This window comes from Puma concolor, chromosome C1 (genome assembly GCF_028749965.1).
Source record: "Puma concolor isolate L17-30 chromosome C1, mPumCon1.1.hap2, whole genome shotgun sequence".
Taxonomy (NCBI): domain Eukaryota; kingdom Metazoa; phylum Chordata; class Mammalia; order Carnivora; family Felidae; genus Puma; species Puma concolor.
In genome coordinates, this window is record NC_141674.1 from 167557450 (window position 1) to 167578055 (window position 20606).

Below are 20606 nucleotides of genomic sequence, written 5' to 3' on the forward strand. Positions count from 1 at the left end.
CTTGGTTTACTTTTAGCTTCCTGGGTACAAAATTTAGATGCAAATTGGGATAAATACAAATGATCACCTAACTAGGCGGCTACAGGGCATCTGAATGCATGGGAGGACAGCAGGGCTGGGAGCTCTCCCAGCATGGCTTTTTAGATCAGTAATGTTCAGGTTTGTAGGATCAGCCCCGAGAGTTCAAACTCATTTTCTAAATTCCTCACAGTCTTACCAAACACAGTTAATGATATTTAGTGGAACATTCTAAACTTATTTTGTTCAGTGAAAAAGATGTTTTTCCACAAATAGTCTCGCTACACTGATGAAAATGCCTACAGCTAGCATTGTTAGAACCCCTTATATTATTCATTTAGACGCTTTATTTTTAATTTGTTAGCATCTGGGACAAATCCTGACAACAAATCTATGTGAGTGTTATTATCCATGCTTTAAATTTGACAATTCTGGGAGAGCTTATCTATCTCCAAAGTACTATCTCACATTACACTGTCTTCTCAATAGATTTGGGGGAACCATAAGAGAGAATTTTTCTTTTTTCTAGCCAGTGGGGGAAATTTGCAAAGCTGCTAATTTATGGACAACACTGATGATTTTAGAGACATCCTAAACTCTACTTCTATAAGTTACAATTATGAATTGTCAAAACCGTAGGCCTGTAGCTGTATGAATTGCCTATTGGTGCTCTAATGAATTACCATAAACTTAGTGGCTTAAAACAATGGATATTCATTCCCTTACAGTTCTGGAGGGCCAGAAGTCCAAAATGAGACCTACAGGGCTAAAATCAAGGTATTGGCAGAGTGGGTTTCTTTTGGAGGCTGCAGGGGAGAAATCCATCTCTTGCCTCTACCAGTTTCTGATGGCCGCCTGCATTCCTTGACTCATGGCCACACCTCTCTACTCTCTGCTTCTGTAGTCACACTGCCTTCTCCTCTTGCATAGTCAAATCTCCCTCCTTGCTTTTATTAGAAAACTGTGATTACATTTAGGGCGCTCCCAGATAATCCAGGATAATCTCCCCATTTTAAGATTTCTAATATAATCAATCTGCAAAATCTCTTTGTCACATGAAGTAACATTCACAGATTCCAGGGATTAGGACGAGGACATCTTTGGAGGGCCATTATTCATCCTACCACGATGGATTGACCTAGCAGGAGGAGGTGAGTTGCAAAATGCAAATGCAGAGGAAGTAAAAAACCTCTCGCTAAATAACATAGAATGTAATAGTTGCTAGAGTTGAGACATCTAAAATGATTCACAAATCTATCATCTTCACCTAAACCAGTGCTTGGCATGTTGTAGGTATGCAAGAAATATATTTTTTTAATTTTTTAATGTTTATTTTATTTTTGAGAGAGAGAGCACAAGCTGGGGAAGAGCAGAGAGAGAGAGGGAGACACAGAATCCAAAGCAGGCCCCAGGCTCCGAGGTTTCAGCACAGAGCCTGACGCGGGGCTTGAACTCACAAACTGTGACATCATGATCTGAGCTGAAATCGGCTGCTTAGCAAACTGAGCCACCCAGGGACCCCAAGAAATATTTATTGAATGAATGAATAGATGAATACAGCTCCCCTTGGAGATTGCAGACAGAAGAAAATGAAAGTATCTGTAGAAAATAACTTCAAATTTTTTTTTCATTACATTAAAACCAAATAAGTATGTTTGAAAACTTTTTTGTGAAAAGGATTTTCCATTTCCACAAAAGTGACCAAATCTGCTCATTAAATGGGAAAATCAAATAGGTAACAATCTGGGATGGGGGTCATCAGTAAGCATCGATCCCTGGGTAGACTCATTCAGTGAGGCATACACCTCTAAAGAAAGTGGGAACAAACCACATTTTAAATGGGACCATTCCTTAATTATGGCCTGCCTCTAGCCTTTTCTTTGGGTTCTCCATCATACTGTACTTCATCTGGCTACTACTTTAATAACAGTGGGTGACTAAAGGGGGCGCCTGGGTGGCTCAGTCGGTTCAGCATCTGACTTCGGCTCAGGTCATGATCTCGCGATGTGTGGGTTCGAGCCCTGCATGGGGCTCTGTTGACAGCTCGGAGCCTGGAGCCTGCTTCGGGCTCTGTGTCTCCCTGTCTCTCTGCCCCTCCCCTGCTCATGCTGTCCCTCTCTCTCTCTCAAAAATAAAAAAGCGTTAAACAAAAAATTTAAAAGAGTGGGTGACTAAAGGTATCATTCTAAATTTAGACTCAGGTCAGCACAATGGCTGGACAACTTCAGCTGTTTCAATTGGTACTAAATGGATCTGACTTTGGAATAACCAACTCCCATCCCAATTAAATCCTGGATTAAACCAGTATGAGAACCAGACTCCTCTAACATACTTAACTTGAAAGGAGAAGAACTGGGGCACCTGGGTGGCTTGGTCAGTTAAGCGTCTGACTTCAGCTCAGGTCGTGATGTCACAGTTGGTGGGTTCAAGCCCCACATAGGGCCCTGGGCTGACAGTTCAGAACCTGGAGCCTGCTTTGGATTCTGGGTCTCCCTGTCTCTCTGCCCCTCCCCCACTCATGCTCTGTTTCTCTTTGTCTCAAAAATAAACAAACATAAAAAAATAAAAAAGAAAGGAAGGAGAAAACGTGTGAATTGGAGAAGTCCAGTTTGTAAATTATAAAATGCTTCTCTCAGCCCTTCTCTCTAAACAAACGCACTTTCTATTCTCATTGACATATGAACTTGTTGCCTAATGAGCCAATTGAGATAAAAAGGTCACCCCCTATCAATCTCACTCTTGGGGAGCAGAAGGAAAATATCACAAAAGAGCCAGTATGAATTTTAAATAAAGCCGTCGTAACTGAGAATATAAAGATAGTATGGAAACTCCCTGGGAACAAGTGTATGCCTGTACACTCTATTGACGGCATTCTTACACAAACAAGAATTGACAGGGAATGTGTGTTCTGTGCTGAGGCCACAGCCAGGAGTGGTTCATGTCAAGCAAGTGGCATCTGTTGTCTATCACCAGCAGCAGAAATCTGAACAATTCTGCCAGTACAAGTGGGTTTTGTTTTGATACCGTGTTAGTGAAACAAAAGTACTGATGTTTCAACATAGTGGGTTTTTCCTCTTATGTTTTTCCCTTGGCAAAAATCTAAACAAGGCAAGAGCCTTAGAAAACCAGTGTTGTACTTTGTCTTGTTCTGTTTTAGAGAGAGAGAGCATGGGCAGAGGAGAGAAGCAGAGGGAGAGAGAGAGAGAATCCCAAGCAGGCTCCCAATGTGGGCTCGGCACTGAGACTTGGTGAGGAGTCAAAACATGAAATAGGATTTTCCGTTTCTCCGGAAATTTGATGAAAAATATATAACTTGAACAAAATGTTTATCAACATTTATCATCCACCATGGGCGATTTCATCCATCATGAAATCAATAACCACATTGTGGAAGTAAATGAGGACCATCCAAATGAGAACAGAAGCTATTTATCCAGAGCTTGGTTTAGCAAGAGAGCCACCATCACTTGTGTTTGGCAGGAACTGACTCAAAGGCAGACAGGGGAGTAGAAAAGTGCTATATTGAAAGAAATCTCAGATATGCTTAGATGGAAAGCTGTTGGCACGGGCAAGATGGAGGCAGGCTCACTCGAAGCAGAGCTTGTTTCTCTTGGGAAGCATGTTTGGCTTTCTCTGGTCCTGAGTTGGAAACTGAGACAAAAATACGGAAGCCGGAGCCATTGACTAGGTCCTGACACTTCTGGGCCGATTGAACCAATGGCTGCAGAGGTTCTGGGTGAGAGCTCTATTGTCATATGTGGTCTGGCCATTGTCTGTTTGTACATTCAGTCTTTCAACATGAAAACCAGAATGTTAAAAAACAAAACAAAACAAAACCCCAGAAGGTTTAAGTCTGCTGAAGAGGCATCAGCATAGACTTGAAAGTTAGTTGTTAAGAACATTGTACCTGAAGGGGCGCCTGGTTAGCTCAGTCCGTTAAGCATCTGACTCTCGGTTTCGGCTCAGGTCATGATCTCACAGTTTGTGGGTTCGAGTCCCACGTCAGGCTCTGCGGTTCTGTTGGGCTTCTCTCTCTCACTCTCTCTGCCCCTCCCCCACTCATGTGGGCTCTCTCTCTCTCTCTCCAAATAAATAAATAAACTTAAAATATACATATTATGGTCTATCAAAGAGAAGCAATTGAAGATGTTAATAATCGTAAATAATCTGCAACTTCAAAGAATACTGTAGGCAATTTTAAGTGAAAAAAAAAATTATGAGACCATACTAAAAAATACACACTTCAGAAAATGCCAGTGACACAATTTTAGAAAGAGAGATGTTTAACAAACTGATTAATGTACACAAATATATGCCAAAAATAATTATTCTGATGGATTTTTTAATGTGCATATAACCAATATGAAGACATTTTTAAATTTGTTTTATTTTAAAGTATTTAGATACATATTTTATTGTAGAAAAAATGTTTATAATTTTTCTGGGTTTTTATTTTTAATTTTTTTTAACGTTTATTTATTTTTGAGACAGAGAGAGACAGAGCATGAGTTGGGGAGGGTCAGAGAGAGAGAGAGGGAGACACAGAATCTGAAACAGGCTCCAGGCTCTGCACTGTCAGCACAGAGCCCGACGCGGGGCTCGAACTCACGGACCGTGAGATCATGACCTGAGCCGAAGTCGGACGCTTAACTGACTGAGCCACCCAGGCGCCCCTCTAGGTTTTTATTTTTAAAAAGATTTTTTTCTGAATGAAAATTCTAAAAACTTTTACAAGTTTTAGTGTCATAGAAAATACTTTTTATAATAAAAAAGCCTGCATAAACTATGCATGTAGAATTTAATGACAAATATGATTTTAAAAATTAAACAGAGACATTCTGGAAGTAAATGCACAAAAATATCAACCACGATTTTCTTGGGCTGGTAAGATTACTTTTTTAAAATTGTTTTTGAATAGAACTATTTTATAGGTCCACCAATATAATAAAATGAATTTGTTGGTCAATAGATAAAAATTTCAATGAAACATGTAATTGTAACTTTTAGGACCCCCATTTCAAATATGTCTTGGTTTGGACAATAAATTTTATAGTTACCCTATGTATCTGTATTGCCCACTCTTTCCAAAATTAGGTTCCTTGAAACCCTTTTTTCCTGATGGCCTTTGGTTTTCTGAGGATTTAGGTCTAAAAAAAGGACTTTTAAAAAATAAGGAAGGAACCGACAACTCAACAACAACAAAAACACCACCTGATTAAAATGGGCAAAGGACTTGAATAGACATTTTTCCAAAGAAGTATACAAATGGCCAACAAGCACATGAAAAGATGCTCAACATCACTAATTAGGGAAATGCAAATCAAAACCACAATAAGATGCCTCATCATATCTATTAAGATGGCTACTCTAGCACAAATAAAAATAAAAACAGAAAATAACAAATGTTGACAGGGATGTGGAGAAATTGGAAACCTTGTACATTGTTGGTAGGAATATAAATGGTGCAGCTGATATAGAAAAGAGTATGACCGTTACTTAAAAAAAATAAAATGGAATCATCATATGATCGAGCAATTCCACTTCCGAGTATATACCTGTAAAAGTTTTCTGGGGCTGCCATAACAAAACACCACAGACTGGTGTCTTAAACAACAGAAATTTATTTTATTTGCTTACAGTTCTGGAAGCTAGAAGTCCAAGATCAAGGTGGAGGTGAGTTTGGTTTCTTCTGAGGCCTTTCTTCTTGGACGACAGATGGTCTTCCTGTTGCTGCTTCTTCACATGTTTGTCTCTCTGTATATTCACGCTCCTGTGGTGTCTCTCAGTGTGTCCAAATTTCCTTTCTAAAAGGAATCCAGTCAGATTGGATTAAGGCTCACCCTAATGGCCTCATTTTTCTTAGTCACCTGTTAAAAGGCCTTCTCTTCAAGTACAGTCATATTCTGAGATACTGGGGGTTAGAACTTCAACATATGAACTTGAGGGGGACACAATTCAGCCTCTAACAACACCCAAAATAATTGAAATCAAGGTCCCAAAGAGATATTTGTGTGCCCATATTCATAGCAGCATTATTCACAATAGCCAAAAGGTAGAAGCAACCCAAGTGTCCATTGATCAATGAGTTGATCCACAAAATGCTGCATATACATACAATGGAATGTTATTCAGCCCTAAAAAGGAAAGAAATTCTGATATATGCTACAACATGGATGAAACTTGGGGACATTATGCTAAGTGAATTAAAACAGTCACAAAAAGACAAATAATGTATTCTACATATATGAGGCCGCTGTGAAGTTCATAGAAACAAAAAGTACAAGGGTGGGTGCTAGGGGCTGAGGAGAAGGAGGAATGAGGAGTTGGTGTCTAATGGGTATAAGGTTTCAGTTTGCAAGATGAAGCAGTTCTGGGAATTAGTTGCACAACAATGTGAATACACTTAACACTACTGAAGTGTACACCTAAAAATCGTTACGATGGTAAATTTTGTGTTATGTACATTTTACCACGATTTTAAAAATTTTAAATGATAAGGGACCCCTGGGTGGCTCAGTCAGTTAAGCGTCCGACTTTGGCTCAGGTCATGATCTCACAGCCCGTGAGTTTGAGCCCTGCATTGGGCTCTGTGCCGACAGCTCAGAGCCTGGAGCCTGTTTCATATTCTTTGTCTCCCTCTCCCTCTGCCCCTTCCCCGCTCATGTTCTGTCTCTCTCTGTCTCTCAAAAATAAATAAACGTTAAAAAAAATTTTTTTTAATTTAACTAATAAAATGACATAAATGTATACACACATACACAATTTCCATTGTTAAATTTCCTTGTTTTCATATGGTACTATAATTATGTAAGATGTAACCCTTTAGGGACACAGGGTGGATAGAGGAAACCTCTCTGTATTGTCTTTGCAACTTCCCATGAATCTATAATAAACCTCAAAGCAAAAAGTTGTTCTTAAATCGCACTTTTGTGTTTAAGAAGGAAGTTATAGACTGCCAATTCAATCTCTTGGACCAGCATAACAGAACTTCACAGAGACAAAGATTAAAGAGTTTATTTAACCATAGCCTGCCCGTGAGGGTAACTTTGATCAGAAAGAAGGTCACAAGCTGGGACCCAGCAGGACCAAGTAGCCCATGTAATGATTATTACAAGTTATTAGCTGTCAAAGGAAAGAGAATCAACATGCTTTCTCTTTGGTACTGGGGCCTTGGTAATGGCTTCCAACTGAGAAGAGTTCCCAACAATAATTCTGCATGTCGAATGCCTCATTTACCCAACAGTAAACTATGAAGTATAGCCCAGATTCTCTTCCTGTATATCACTCAATATCACACTGTGAGGGCACAACCGACAGCATTGTTTCTAGCCAAGGCCAATTTGTAGTGGCAGGTTTTTGCCTCCAAACTCAGACATAAGATTTACCCCTTCCCTTGAAAAAAGATTGGTTTCCCTTCCCCCAAACTGGAGTCTAGAAACGTGTAAACGTTATGGGTGCAATCTGTCTTAACCACCAATTCTCTCTTTTTTTAAAAAAAATTTTTAACGTTTATTTTATTTTTGAGAGAGAGAGAGAGACAGAGTGTGAGTTGCGGAGGGGCAGAGAGAGAGGGAGACACAGAATCCAAAGCAGGCTCCAGGTTCTGAGCTATCAGCACAGAGCCCAGTGTGGGGCTTGAACCCAAGAACCACAAAAATCATGACCTGAGCCAAAGTTGGACACTTAACCTACTGTGCCCCTCAAATACCAACTCTCTTAAGGAAGTCCCAACTTTTTTAATGACAAATTTGGAGGTGATATCTAGAACTTTATCTAGTTCTTTCGCCTATGATTCAAATCTCAAATTTTCCACTGTAATGACTGCCTCTAGAAGAAATATTTTTGTTGCCTGGCTCTGAAAATAACTCACATAAGGCTAGTTAGAAAGAAAACTAAAGGAAGATCTCTTCTTTCAAGGTCGTGTAACCAGGGTGGTTTCATAAGCTTTTTAAAAAAAATTTTTAGGGGCGCCTGGGTGGCGCAGTTGGTTAAGCGTCCGACTTCAGTCAGGTCACGATCTCGCGGTCTGTGAGTTCGAGCCCCGCGTCAGGCTCTGGGCTGATGGCTCAGAGCCTGGAGCCTGTTTCCGATTCTGTGTCTCCCTCTCTCTCTGCCCCTCCCCCGTTCATGCTCTGTCTCTCTCTGTCCCAAAAATAAATAAACGTTGAAAAAAAAAAATTAAAAAAAAAAAATTTTTTAATGTTTATTTATTTTTGAGAGGGGGGCAGAGAGACAGGGAGACACAGAATCTGAAGCAGGCTCCAGGCTCCGAGCTGTCAGCACAGAGCCTGATACGGGGCTCAAACTCACAAGCTGTGAGATCATGACCCGAACTGAAATCAGACACTTAACTGACTGAGCCACCCAGGTGCCCCTATTTCATAAGATTATAAAGGAGAAACATACTTCCCCATTCACCAAGAAAAAACATCCCGTAAAGTGCCCAATACCAGGGCCTAACAAAGACAAATAGATGACACATCTTTTTTTTTTTTTTTAAGTTTATTTATGTATTTTGAGAGAAGGAGAGAACGCACGAGGAGGGGAGGGGTAGAGGGAAAGGAAGAGAGATGGAATCCCAAGAAGGCTCCATACTGTTAGTGTGGAGCCCAACTTGGGGCTTGAACCCAGGAACCGTGAGATTAGTACTTAAGTCAAAATCAAGAGTCACTTGACTGAGTCACCCATGTGCCCCTTGATGACCCACTTTGTGTGATCTTGGAGTGCCATAGACTGGATGTTTGTGCCTCCCCCCACCACCCAAAAATCATGTTCATTACCGGTGAGTCTGCTTTGTGTGAATGGAGGTCCTGGTCCTTGGATTCTCCACAAGAAGATTTACATGGGGATCTGAGCTCAGAATAAGCCAACCAAGTGTAACTTGCCCCTAGGTTGTTTGGGGATTGGATATAATTGGGTCTCTCTGGGAGGAACTGTGAGGTCCAGTGGAGTGGTCTCTAATGGAGGCTGTTTTCCAATCATTTGGGAAACTCCTCCCACAGGTTGGGAATGAGGGGTTGACCTGACAAGGTTTTTACCAAACTGTCATGGAAGCCTTTCTCCATGGGGCAGAGTGGAGAGTGGGGTGTATCCACAATGCATATGCATTATAAATTTTTTTTAATGTTTTCTATTTTATTTTTGAGAGAGAGAGACAGAGACAGAACACGAGCAGGGGAGGTGCAGAGAAAGAGAGGGAGACACAGAATTCAAAGCAGGCTCCAGGCTCTGAGCTGTTGGCACAGAGCCTGATGCAGGGCTTGAACTCAGGGGTGGTGAGATCATGGCCTGAGCCAAAGTCACCAAAGGAGCCACCAACTGAGCCACCTAGGCTCCCCAATGCATATGCATTACAAAGAGTCTAGGGGCTACCCTGGGGCAGAGGTGAAAGAGGAGAGGGCATGCACTGCACCTGTAGCTCTTGCTCTGTCAGGCCCAAGGTCTTGGAAGCCACAAGTTCAAGATAGTGAGCACCCTGGCTTTTAAAGTGTAGCTTACTTGTAACCGTCCTGGCCTCCAGCTCATGTCTCTATCGTTCCCCTTCAAGGACTTGGAACTCTGCCTTGGGGCATTCCTTCCACTGCTGTGTCTAGCTTCTACCTAATACGTTGAAACCAATTCCCCAGTGATGGTATATGAGGGGGGGCCGCTGGGAGGTGATTAGGTCAGGAGCGTGGAGCCCTCACTAATGAGATTAGTGACTTCACAATGAAGAAGCAGGCTCTTGGCATCTTGGTCTTGGACTTCCCAGCCTCTAGAACTGTGAAAAATAAATCTGTTGTTTATAGGCCACCCAGCCTATGGTACTTTGATATAGTAGCCCAAACACGTAGCCTACATCAAAACAAAACAAAACAAACCCCAATAATATTTGGACTCTGATCACAGAATAAAAACTAATTCTTGTGTAAGTGTTCAAACTAAATACTATGAAATTATTCTAAAGCCATTTTAGGGCCTGTCACAATAATGTGAAGTAGGCTTCCTTATCTTTCCATCTTCCAAACTATGTTCCCCCATAACAGCATTCAGTATGTATAGAATAATATTAATGATTGTTAAAAATCTTCTCTGCAGCAGGTACTTTAAAACATTAGCTCTAATGTTCTAACAACATACTCAGGAGGTATCATTAACCTGAAGTTATAGAAACAGAGGCTCAAAGAATTAAGTCACTTGCCCAAGTTCCACAGCAGAAAAGATTTCAACAAGAAAACAAATGTGGGCAGTAGTGAAGGAAAATAGAATTTTTAAAATGATATGTATGGATATGGTTGCAGCAAAAAGAAGGAAAATCATAGATATAAAAGGAAACTAAAATTTTAAGTGTAAGTGATGGCAATTAGGAAAGGGTTTTAGTTTTCCATTGCTGCTAGAAAAAAAATTACCAAAAATTCGTGGCTTAAAACAACACACATTTATTATCCTATAGCTTTGGAGATCAGAGGTCCCACAGGATCTCACTGTGCTAAGAACAACATGTCAGCAGGGTTCATTCCTTTCTGGAGCCTCTAGAGGAGGATCCATTTCCAGGTTCTAGAGGCAGGCCTCTTTCCTTGGCTCATGGCCCCATTCTTCCATCTTCAGCTGTCAACATTAAGCCAAATCCTTTTTATGCCACCACCTCTCTCTAGTTCTTTTTCTTCTGCCTCCTTCCTCTTTAAGTCCCCTGTGATTACATTAGGCCCATCTAGATAATCCAGGATAATCTTCCTATTTTAAAATCAGCTGACTAACAGCTGATTCCATGCGCAACCTTAATTCCCCTTTGTGCCTGTCGACATCCTTGAGTGGCGATTATCCTGCCTACCACAGACAGGTTTGAAGACTATGGGATCAATTCATGCTACACAGACAAGTGTGGGCCTTAGGAATTCACTTTTCCGTTCTATCAGTATATATTGTGTGCTTACAAAGCATCGGGAACTGTTCTAGGTGTGAAACCGGTAACCAAAGGGTTAACAAGAATACTAAGTGCAGCTGCAACTTCTTACTCAGACCTTTTCTCTTTTGCCTTTAAAACACCTGGACAGGGGCGCCTGGGTGGCGCAGTCGGTTAAGCGTCCGACTTCAGCCAGGTCACGATCTCGCGGTCCGTGAGTTCGAGCCCCGCGTCGGGCTCTGGGCTGATGGCTCAGAGCCTGGAGCCTGTTTCCGATTCTGTGTCTCCCTCTCTCTCTGCCCCTCCCCCGTTCATGCTCTGTCTCTCTCTGTCCCAAAAATAAATAAACGTTGAAAAAAAAATTAAAAAAAAAAATAATAAAACACCTGGACAGATGGATATAAAGGTAGGGCCAGAGTAAGCTTGTGCTTTTCAAGCAGTGCTATTACATCAGGATGAAGGAGTCCTATCAAAGCTGCCTGAAGAAGTCATTGGAAAGGTAGGACAGGATGGTGGGCCGATAGGAAGCCAGGATGAGCAAAATCAGCATTTCCTTGACTCTCCTTCTTCCGGGAGGCTTGCACTCCCGTCTACTTGTTAGGCTGCGTTTCATAAATAAACATATTCCTTGCTGCATCCCCCATGTCTCAGAGATTGGTTTTACAGCATGTTGGGCATATAAACTTGGGTTCTGTTACAGGTGCTGCAGATAAAATAGAAAACAAGGCAGATTGGTTTGTGTTTTCACTGGGTTTTCAGTATAGCGCCCATATATTTATATTACATTAAAAAAATCTGTTAAGATGAAACAACATAGCAATATAAATGACTTTCACTGAATATCTTTAGCCCTGTGGGTTCATAAGAGAAATTGTCTATTACTACCTTTTCTTAGTCTGTCCTTATTTGATTTGGTTTCAAGGTTATTTAATAGTAGTTCCCACAGTTTGCATTCCTTCTGTTTTCTGGAATAATTCATATAAAATACGAATTATTTCTTTTTTGAAAATTTGATTGAACTCATCTCTAAAACTGTTCAGGCCTGGGTTTTTGTTTTGTTTTGTTGAAGTTTTCATTCCCAATTCAATTTATTTAATGGTTATTAATCTATTCAGATTTCTGAGACTTTATGTTTTGAATATTTGTCAATTTCATCCAGGTTTTGAAGGTTATTATTGCTGCACCATCATTCATAATGTTGGTTTATTATTTCTTAACATTTTCTGTGTCTATAATTACTTCTCCCTTTTTATTATTCATTTTGTTTCTATGTATTTTCTCTCTCTGGGTTGGTTTGTTGGCTTTTCTCTTAAATTCTGCCAGAGGTCTATTAGGATTATCTTTGGTTCCATTAATAATCCCCAATATTTTTGGTTTTATTAATGGATTTTTTTGCCCTTATGCTTATTACTTCCCTCCTTGTTTTCTTTGCTGAATGTGTTGGCCTTTTGTAATCTCTTATTTCCTAGCTTATTTCTCTTGCATTTTCTTTTTTCTTAATTTTTTTAATGTTTATTCAGTTTTGAGAAAGAGAGAATGTGAGCCGGGGAGAAGCAGAGAGCAAGGGAGACACAGAATCTGAAGTGGGCTCCAGGCTCTGAGCTGTCAGCACAGAGCCCGATATGGGGCTCAAACCCACGAACCGTGAGATCATGACCTGAGCTGAAGTCGGACACCTAACCAACTGAGCCACTCGGGTGCCCCTGTCTCATGTCTTCAGTAAAATATACTTAGAGCTGTACATTGGTCTTTAGGTATTGCTTGTTGTGTTGCACAAATTTTCACATATGTTACTTTCATGTCATCTGTCCTAAATATTTTGTGATTATTCTCCTAATTTTGTCTTTAACTGAATATTATACTTTTAAATTTCCAGACTCGTGGGGTGCTTCGGTGGCTCCGTCGGTTAAGCATCTGACTTCGGCTCAGCTCATGATCTCATGGTTCATGGGTTCAAGCCCCACGTTGGGCTCTGTGCTGGCAGCTCAGATCCTGGAACCTGCCTTGGATTCTGTGTCTTCCTCTCTCTCTGCCCCTCCCCTGCTCACGCTCTGTCTCTCTCTCTCTCTCTCAAAAATAAATAAACTTGAAAAAAACTAAAAATTTCCAGACTTGTGAGATTTGTCTCTCAACCTGATGTTGATTTCTAATTCTACTTCATTATGGTCAGAGAGAATAATTTGCATGATGTTGATTCTTTGGAATTTATTGAGGTGGGTTTGTGTGTGTGTGTGTGTGTGTGTGTGTGTGTGTGTAATCTAGGTCATAGAAGATTTTTGTGAATGTCTCACATGTAATAAAAAATGTATATCCTTTCTGGGCTGCAAAGGTCTAGATATTTCTATTAGTTTGTGTTCATTGTAATTATATTAATATTATCAGTTATGAATTGATTTTTCTATTTGAGTTTCCGAGAAGGGGGCTATACTACAAATAGAATTAATTTATCTATTTCTCTCTATTGCCTTGTCAGCTGTTGCTTTCTATATATGTTTATACATGTATTTCATGATCATTTTATCTTCTTGATCAGTTACTCTTTTTACTTGCATAGTTTGCTTCTCTTTATCCTTTCTGATGCATTTCACCTTGAATGAAATAGTGTCAGTTACTAAAACAACTTCTCTCAGTTTCTTATTGTGCATAAAATCTAGGATAGCCTTCTTAAATCATTAAATTCTATCTTTTTGTATTCTAATATTTTAAATGTATCTTTGTAGATTCATATTTCTTCTTGGTTTCTTAATTAAACTGTCTTAGTTTGTGAGTTTTAGCCACTTAATTTTTTAAATAGCTGTTAAAGTTTATTTCTAGCTTCTTATCTTTATTTTTTTTTTACCTACTCTACAATTTTAAAATTTACCCCCTTAGTTCAGTCTTCTGTATTTCTTTTACTTTCACATAGAACATTTCATTTCTGACCCTTCTGGGCATCAAATGTGTGGGATTTTTCTCCACACCAAGCAATCTGCAACACCAGCTGGGTGCCCTACAACTTAATTCTGATACTGTCTACATGGAGATAGCATCGGATCCCACAGATTAAGGGCTTAGTCTCATTAGACTGCCCTCTCACTTTAGATGCCAATCATAATTAGTCCTCCAGTTATCCACAACTTCCATCCAACTTGGTTACCTACCAGAGGTTCTCATGGTCTCCTCCCCCTTGGATTCAATTATTTGCTAAAGTAGCTCACAGAACTCAGGAAACATGTTTACCGGTTTATTAAAGAATATAATAAAGGATACAGATTAATAGCCAGATGAAGAGATCACATAGGGCAAGTTCTGGGAGGGTCCCAGGCACAGGAGCTTCTATCCCAATGGAGTTGGGGTGCATCACCTTTCTTGGACATGGATGCGTTCAGCAACCTGGAAGTTCTCCAAACCCTGTACATTTAGGGTTTTTATGGAGGCTTCATCACATAGGTATGATCAGTTATTAACTTCATTTCCTGCCCCTCCCCTTTCTAGAGCATTCTGCTTCTAATCACATCTTGGTCTTTCTGGGGACCAGCCCTCATCCAGTAGACCACCCAGAGTCATCTCATTAAAACAAAAGACACTCCTATCATCCAGGAAATCACAAGGGTTTCAAAAGCTCTGTGTCAGGAAGTAGGGTCAAAGACCAAAAATTAGAACAAGAGATGTTCCTGGTGTTCTCATTACTTAGGAAATGGCAAGGTTTTTTTTTTTTTTTCAATATATGAAATTTATTGTCAAAATGGTTTCCATACAACACCCAGTGCTCATCCCAAAAGGTGCCCTCCTCAATACCCATCACCCACCCACCCTCCCCTCCCTCCCACCCCCCATCAACCCTCAGTTTGTTCTCAGTTTTTAAGAGTCTCTTATGCTTTGGCTCTCTCCCACTCTAACCTCTTTTTTTTTTCCTTCCCCTCCCCCATGGGTTTCTGTTAAGTTTCTCAGGATCCACATAAGAGTGAAAACATATGGTATCTGTCTTTCTCTGTATGGCTTATTTCACTTAGCATCACACTCTCCAGTTCCATCCACATTGCTACAAAGGGCCATATTTCGTTCTTTCTCATTGCCCTGTAGTATTCCATTGTGTTATATAAACCATAATTTCTTTATCCATTCATCAGTTGATGGACATTTAGGCTCTTTCCATAATTTGGCTATTGTTGAGAGTGCTGCTATAAACATTGGGATACATATGCCCCTATGCATCAGTACTCCTGTATCCCTTGGGTAAATTCCTAGAAGTGCTATTGCTGGGTCATAGGGTAGGTCTATTTTTAATTTTCTGAGGAACCTCCACACTGCTTTCCAGAGCGGCTGCACCAATTTGCATTCCCACCAACAGTGCAAGAGGGTTCCCGTTTCTCCACATCCTCTCCAGCATCTATAGTCTCCTGATTTGTTCATTTTGGCGACTCTGACTGGCGTGAGGTGATATCTGAGTGTGGTTTTGATTTGTATTTCCCTGATAAGGAGCGACGTTGAGCATCTTTTCATGTGCCTGTTGGCCATCCGGATGTCTTCTTTAGAGAAGTGTCTATTCATGTTTTCTGCCCATTTCTTCACTGGGTTATTTGTTTTTCAGGTGTGGAGTTTGGTGAGCTCTTTATAGATTTTGGATACTAGCTCTTTGTCCGATATGTCATTTGCAAATATCTTTTCCCATTCCATTGGTTGCCTTTTAGTTTTGTTGGTTGTTTCCTTTGCTGTGCAGAAGTTTTTTATCTTCACAAGGTCCCAGGAATTCATTTTTGCTTCTAATTCCCTTGCCTTTGGGGATGTGTCGAGTAAGAGATTGCTACGGCTGAGGTCAGAGAGGTCTTTTCCTGCTTTCTCCTCTAGGGTTTTGATGGTTTCCTGTCTCACATTCAGGTCCTTTATCCATTTTGAATTTATTTTTGTGAATGGTGTGAGAAAGTGGTCTAGTTTCAACCTTCTGCATGTTGCTGTCCAGTTCTCCCAGCACCATTTGTTAAGGAGACTTTTTTCCATTGGATGTTCTTTCCTGCTTTGTCAAAGATTAGTTGGCCATACGTTTGTGGGCCTAGTTCTGGGGTTTCTATTCTATTCCATTGGTCTATGTGTCTGTTTTTCTGCCAATACCATGCTGTCTTGATGATGACAGCTTTGTAGTAGAGGCTAAAGTCTGGGATTGTGATGCCTCCTGCTTTGGTCTTCTTCTTCAAAATTACTTTGGCTATTCAGGGCCTTTTGTGGTTCCATATGAATTTTAGGATTGCTTGTTCTAGTTTCGAGAAGAATGCTGGTGCAATTTTGATTGGGATTGCATTGAATGTGTAGATAGCTTTGGGTAGTATTGACATTTTGACAATATTTATTCTTCCAATCCATGAGCAGGGAATGTCTTTCCATTTCTTTGTATCTTCTTCAATTACCTTCATAAGCTTTCTGTAGTTTTCAGCATACAGATCTTTTACATCTTTGGTTAGATTTATTCCTAGGTATTTTATGCTTCTTGGTGCAATTGTGAATGGGATCAGTTTCTTTATTTGTCTTTCTGTTGCTTCATTGTTAATGTATAAGAGTGCAACTGATTTCTGTACATTGATTTTGTATCCTGCAACTTTGCTAAATTCATGTATCAGTTCTAGCAGACTTTTGGTGGAGTCTATTGGATTTTCCATGTATAGTATCATGTCATCTGCAAAAAGTGAAAGCTTGACATCATCTTTGCCAATTTTGATGCCTTTGATTTCCTTTTGTTGTCTGATTGCTGATGCTAGAACTTCCAGCACTATGTTAAACAAGGAAAAAGCTCTCAGTTTTTCCCCGTTGAGGATGATGTTAGCTGTGGGCTTTTCATAAATGGCTTTTATGATGTGTAAGTATGTTCCTTCTATCCCGACTTTCTGAAGGGTTTTTATTAAGAAAGGGTGCTGAATTTTGTCAAAGGCCTTTTCTGCATCGATTGACAGGATCATATGGTTCTTATCTTTTCTTTTATTAATGTGATGTATCCCGTTGATTGATTTGCGAATGTTGAACCAGCCCTGCATCCCAGGAATGAATCCCACTTGATCATGGTGAATAATTCTTTTTATATGCTGTTGAATTCGATTTGCTAGTATCTTATTGAGAATTTTTGCATCCATATTCATCAGGGATATTGGCCTGTAGTTCTCTTTTTTCCTGGGTCTCTGTCTGTTTTGGGAATCAAAGTAATACTGGCTTCATAGAATGAGTCTGGAAGTTTTCCTTCCCTTTCTATTTCTTGGAATAGCTTGAGAAGGATAGGTATTATCTCTGCTTTAAATGTCTAGTAGAACTCCCCTGGGAATCCATCTGGTCCTGGACTCTTATTTGTTGGGAGATTTTTGATAACTGATTCAATTTCTTCCCTGGTTATGGGTCTGTTCAAGCTTTCTATTTCCTCCGGATGGAGTTTTGGAAGAGTGTGGGTGTTTAGGAATTTGTCCATTTCTTCCAGGTTGTCCAATTTGTTGGCATATAATTTTTCATAGTATTCCCTGATAATTGTTTGTATCTCTGAGGGATTGGTTGTAATCATTCCATTTTCATTCATGATTTTATCTATTTGGGTCATCTCCCTTTTCTTTTTGAGAAGCTTGGCTAGAGGTTTGTCAATTTTGTTTATTTTTTCAAAAAACCAACTCTTGGTTTCGTTGATCTGCTCTACAGTTTTTTTTTTTTTTTTTTAATTTTTTTTTTTCAACGTTTTTAATTTATTTTTGGGACAGAGAGAGACAGAGCATGAACGGGGGAGGGGCAGAGAGAGAGGGAGACACAGAATCGGAAACAGGCTCCAGGTTCCGAGCCATCAGCCCAGAGCCTGACGCGGGGCTCGAACTCACGGACCGCGAGATCGTGACCTGGCTGAAGTCGGACGCTCAACCGACTGCGCCACCCAGGCGCCCCTCTACAGTTTTTTTAGATTCTATATTGTTTATTTCTGCTCTGATCTTTATTATTTCTCTTCTTCTGCTGGGTTTAGGCTGCCTTTGCTGTTCTGCTTTTATTTCCTTTAGGTGTGCTGTTAGATTTTGTATTTGGGATTTTTCTTGTTTCTTGAGATAGGCCTGTATTGCAATGTATTTTCCTCTCAGGACTGCCTTCGCTGCATCCCAAAGCGTCTGGATTGTTGTATTTTCATTTTCGTTTGTTTCCATATATTTTTTAATTTCTTCTCTAATTGCCTGGTTGACCCACTCATTCTTTAGTAGGGTGTTCTTTAACCTCCATGCTTTTGGAGGTTTTCCAGACTTTTTCCTGTGTTGATTTCAAGCTTCATAGCATTGTGGTCTGAAAGTATGCATGGTATGATTTCAATTCTTGTATACTTATGAAGGGCTGTTTTGTGACCCAGTATGTGATCTATCTTGGAGAATGTTCCATGTGCACTCGAGAAGAAAGTATATTCTGTTGCTTTGGGATGCAGAGTTCTAAATATATCTGTCAAGTCCATCTGATCGAATGTATCATTCAGGGCCCTTGTTTCTTTATTGACCGTGTGTCTAGATGATCTATCCATTTCTGTAAGTGGAGTGTTAAAGTCCCCTGCAATTACCACATTCTTATCAATAAGGTTGCTTATGTTTGTGAGTAATTGTTTTATATATTTGGGGGCTCCCGTATTCGGTGCATAGACATTTATAACTGTTAGCTCTTCCTGATGGATAGACCCTGTAATTATTATATAATGCCCTTCTTCATCTCTTGTTACAACCTTTAATTTAAAGTCTAGTTTGTCTGATATAAGTATGGCTACTCCAGCTTTCTTTTGGCTTCCAGTAGCATGATAAATAGTTCTCCATCCCCTCACTCTCAATCTAAAGTTGTCCTCAGGTCTAAAATGAGTCTCTTGTAGACAGCAAATAGATGGGTCTTGTTTTTTTTTATCCATTCTGATACCCTATGTCTTTTGGTTGGCGCATTTAGTCCATTTACATTCAGTGTTATTATAGAAAGATACGGGTTTAGAGTCACTGTGATGTCTGTATGTTTTATGCTTGTAGCGATGTCTCTGGTACTTTGTCTCACAGGATTCCCCTTAGGATCTCTTGTAGGGCTGGTTTAGTGGTGACGAATTCCTTCAGTTTTTGTTTGTTTGGGAAGACCTTTATCTCTCCTCCTATTCTAAATGACAGACTTGCTGGATAAAGGATTCTCGGCTGCATATTTTTTCTGTTCATCACATTGAAGATCTCCTGCCATGCCTTTCTGGCCTGCCAAGTTTCAAAAGAGAGATCAGTCACGAGTCTTATAGGTCTCCCTTTATATGTGAGGGCACGTTTACCCCTTGCTGCTTTCAGAATTTTCTCTTTATCCTTGTATTTTGCCAGTTTCACTATGATATGTCGTGCAGAAGATCGATTCAAGTTATGTCTGAAGGGAGTTCTCTGTGCCTCTTGGATTTCAATGCCTTTTTCCTTCCCCAGTTCAGGGAAGTTCTCAGCTATGATTTCTTCAAGTACCCCTTCAGCACCTTTCCCTCTCTCTTCCTCCTCTGGGATACCAATTATGCGTATATTATTTCTTTTTAGTGTATCACTTAGTTCTCTAATTTTCCCCTCATACTCCTGGATTTTTTTATCTCTCTTTTTCTCAGCTTCCTCTTTTTCCATAATTTTATCTTCTATAATTTTATCACCTATTCTCTCCTCTGCCTCTTCAATCTGAGCCGTGGACGTTTCCATTTTATTTTGCATCTCGTTTAAAGTGGTTTTCAGCTCCTCGTGACTGTTCCTTAGTCCCTTGATCTCTGTAGCAAGAAATTCTCTGCTGTCCTCTATACTGTTTTCAAGCCCAGCAATTAATTTTATGACTATTACTCTAAATTCACTTTCTGTTATATCATTTAAATCCTTTTTGATCAGTTCATTAGCTGTTGTTATTTCCTGGAGATTCTTTTGAAGGGAATTCTTCCGTTTGGTCATTTTGGATAGTGCCTGGAGTGGTGCGGACCTGCAGGGCACTTCCCCTGTACTGTGGTGTATAACTGGAGTTGGTGGGCCGGGCCGCAGTCAGACCTGATGTCTGCCCCCAGCCCACCGCTGGGGCCACAGTCAGACTGGTGTGTGCCTTCTCTTCCCCTCTCCTAGGGGCGGGATTCACTGTGGGGTGGCGTGGCCCGTCTGGGCTACTTGCACACTGCCAGGCTTGTGGTGCTGGGGATCTGGCGTATTAGCTGGGGTAGGCAAGGTGGGTAGGCAAGGTGCACGGGGGCAGGAGGAGCAGGCTTAGCTCGCTTCTCCCTAGGTGATCCACTTCAGCAGGGGCCCTGTGGCAGCGGGAGGGAGTCAGACCCGCTGCCGGAGGGGTGGCTCCGAAGAAGCACAGCGTTGGGTGTTTGCACGGAGCGAGCAAGTTCCCTGGCAGGAACTGGTTCCCTTTGGGATTTTGGCTCAGGGATGGGCGAGGGAGATGTCGCTGGCAAGCACCTTTGTTCCCCGCCAAACTGAGCTCTGTCGTCCCGGGGCTCAGCAACTCTCCCTCCCTTTGTCCTCCAGCCTTCCCGCTTTCCGAGCAGAGCTGTTCACTTATGACCTCCCAGATGCTAAGTCCCGCTTGCTGTCGGAACACACTCTGTCCGGCCCCTCCGCTTTTGCCAGCCAGACTCCGGGGCTCTGCTTGGCTGGCAGGCTGCCCCTCCGCCCCGGCTCCCTCCCGTCAGTCCATGGAGCGCGCACCGCCTCGCCGCCCTTCCTACCCTCTTCGTGGGCCTCTCGTCTGCGCTTGGCTC

General features: G+C 40.9%; 1 long non-coding RNA gene across 1 annotated transcript; it reads right to left on the reverse strand.

Moving 5' to 3' along the window:
* Positions 1–5616: 5616 nt before the first annotated feature.
* Positions 5617–9659, reverse strand: LOC147578565 (uncharacterized). Its single transcript, XR_015254308.1, has 2 exons — positions 9517–9659; positions 5617–5822 (listed from the first exon to the last, which is right to left on the reverse strand). It is a non-coding gene; the product is annotated as an uncharacterized LOC147578565 (long non-coding RNA).
* Between the last annotated feature and the right edge of the window lie 10947 nt (positions 9660–20606).